This window comes from Phasianus colchicus, chromosome 1 (assembly GCF_987193195.1).
Source record: "Phasianus colchicus chromosome 1, bPhaCol1.hap1.1, whole genome shotgun sequence".
Taxonomy (NCBI): Eukaryota; Metazoa; Chordata; class Aves; order Galliformes; family Phasianidae; genus Phasianus; species Phasianus colchicus.
In genome coordinates, this window is record NC_143436.1 from 24,709,704 (window position 1) to 24,712,255 (window position 2,552).

Here is a 2,552-nt window from a genome sequence, read left to right on the forward strand (position 1 = left end):
TCTATGTGTCAGCTATGCTGATAAAAGAAAATTGTATAATCCAAATAATAAACATCATTTATTTTACTGAACATCAGCTCCAAAAGTTCTGCCCTATACATGTTCTACCCGCTTTGTTATCATTTCTACAGTCTGTAATGTAACTAGAAGTGAAATTTACTCTATTTTGATTCTTTTTGTAGAAATGAATGGATTTTCCTAAAATTGTAATAAAACTGAATTAAACAATACTAACACCCCAAATTCTCATCTCCCTCAAATAGGGAACTGGATTTATGTGCAGATTTGGTGTCAATGTTATCGTTAGATATTTATTTTGTATTTGTGTTATGACTGTATTATTATATATCAAATTTAAGTATGAAAGGACCCTTTTTTGTGCCACTTCCTGGTTCTGAGAAAGCTTGATGCCTGCTTCTGATTGGAGGTCAGCTCTCCAGTGACAAGCTGTAAGCATCTAATAGAACTGCAGATTTGTGAGAATCCTTCTTTGTTTTTTGGCTCAAAGCTTGCTTCCTGAGGTATTTCTTGTGATAAGACTGACTTGTCTAGATGAGTGATGGGTGTTGCCGTGTGGCAATCAGCATCACTGTGTGGTCAATTTTAGCTGTTTGCCTCCGGAAAAGAGTGCTCAGGAGTGTTTAATGGCAGAAGATGTAGCCTGTGACTAAATAACTCCAGCTTGCTATGGGAAACTGGGGGATGATGCCATTGTATCCTGTGAAGGCAAGATACAAGTTGGTGCCTCCCTGCTCCCTCTTATCTGCTGGCAAGGCCAGGAAGATAGGAACAAAGGAGTTTCCGCTAAGATCCCAGAGCCAGAAGCTGCCACTCCAAGGAGAGCTGACTTAAGAACTTTGGATTTCAGCTGTCACTCCAAAGACAGCTGACTCGATCACTTTGAAAGCATTGAAAAGGGGCCATCATCACCATGGTCACCGTTGTCGCTGTCGTCATCAACAGAACAACAATGCTCGATGACCCACCACTACTGAAGATCAATGGCTGAACTATGAACCACGCTGGATCCATGGTGGTGACTATCTCCCTCTTGCTTCCTATAAAGACTCCTTGTTTCTTCTTCCCTATCTTTTCTATCACCCTCTTTCCCTTCCCCATTACCCTAATTCATAATAGTGTCCGTTCTCCCCTTCCTCATCTCCCTAATTAACATCTGTAATAAACTGGTTGGACCAACATTTGAACCACTGTTTCTTAATCTCACACCGGGTATACAGATATTAAAAGAAACTCCTCTCCCTCCTATAAATCGGAGAGAGACAAGATTGCAGCAACTTTTGGCTTTCTGCTTCATCATACAGCTCTACAAAAATGTTCAGTCTCATGCTGTATTTTGGTGTGATTCAGAAAGTGAGCCCAGGGTTATTCTTTCTGTCTCAGGATGCAGGATGGTGAGTTAAAGACATCCCATTGATCCTGAAGTCACTGTACATGCACTCACCTTCTATGGAAGGTGACATCCTCAAATGCAGATTTTGCAAGATCCCTAAACATCATTGGTTCCAATGAAAATCAAGTGCCCTCTGTTACTCAAGTGATGCAAGCATGATAAATAAGCCTTATTAATTCTTACAAAAGCCATAAAGCTCCAGCCACAGACAATGACAGGAAAGCAGGCTTGAATGCATGAGCAGCCTCTTCTAGAACAGTTTGTTTTCTATTGTTTAATGAACCAGAAGCCCTAACTGCCATTTCATCCCAAAAGGTGTCCCATCTGGCTTCCTCCCATCAGTGACACAACGAAGAGGAGACTGCACATGACTGGTTGCCCTGCTGTATCGTTTCTGAAGGCAAAGTCAAGGCTTCCATTTGCTTCCTCTGAAGTATATTGAGTGATACCATGAAATAAAGATGAATGAATAAATAAATAAATAGACTAATAATATAGTACATTGTTCTTATATAAAATTACAAGCCAAGAATAGCTCAAAGTGCCTTTCCAGCTGCACAGACCAGCCACATATTTTTGAAATACAGCTATCTCCCAGGTGAAATCCAGCAGACACAGTAAGCACGGGGCCTACCCTTCAAGCACTGCTCCACATGGGTCCCCACCTGCAGGAATATCCATGGGCTGTACCTCTTTCAGGCTCACAGCTCAGCTCTGGCAGCAGCGAGGCCCTGTTGAAACAGCTGGAGCCACTATGCTCTAATATGATGCACTGCATTTCTCTGCTCACACAGGCTGCTATGCAGCCTCAACATTAGCCATGTGACCTCAAAACAAGTGAGAAATTAGATGTGCACAGTTAGATTCATCATATCTCATAAGCATCTTATGAGAAAACATATCTAAGGCCTTTATGATTAAATAGCAAGAGGATGGGAAGGCTTCTCTGCAGCATTAGTTATTTCCAAATGCATCAAAGGAAGATAAAAGGTAGAAGAAAAGTGTGATGTCAATATATTGATACAATTCTGACTTTCTTAAATATCCCCATTTCAAAGATCATACCTGTTTATAACAGTGATAGCTTATGCAACTTCTAGTCACCCTAACAAAGAGCACATTATAAAAAAAATTATACTGT

At 40.7% G+C, this 2,552-nt stretch overlaps 1 long non-coding RNA gene across 1 annotated transcript; it reads left to right on the forward strand.

Moving 5' to 3' along the window:
• The first annotated feature begins 351 nt into the window (after positions 1-351).
• On the forward strand, positions 352-1,893 carry LOC116244336 (uncharacterized). The gene is made up of 2 exons (XR_004170166.2): positions 352-1,036; positions 1,727-1,893. It is a non-coding gene; the product is annotated as an uncharacterized LOC116244336 (long non-coding RNA).
• The last annotated feature ends 659 nt before the right edge of the window (positions 1,894-2,552 follow it).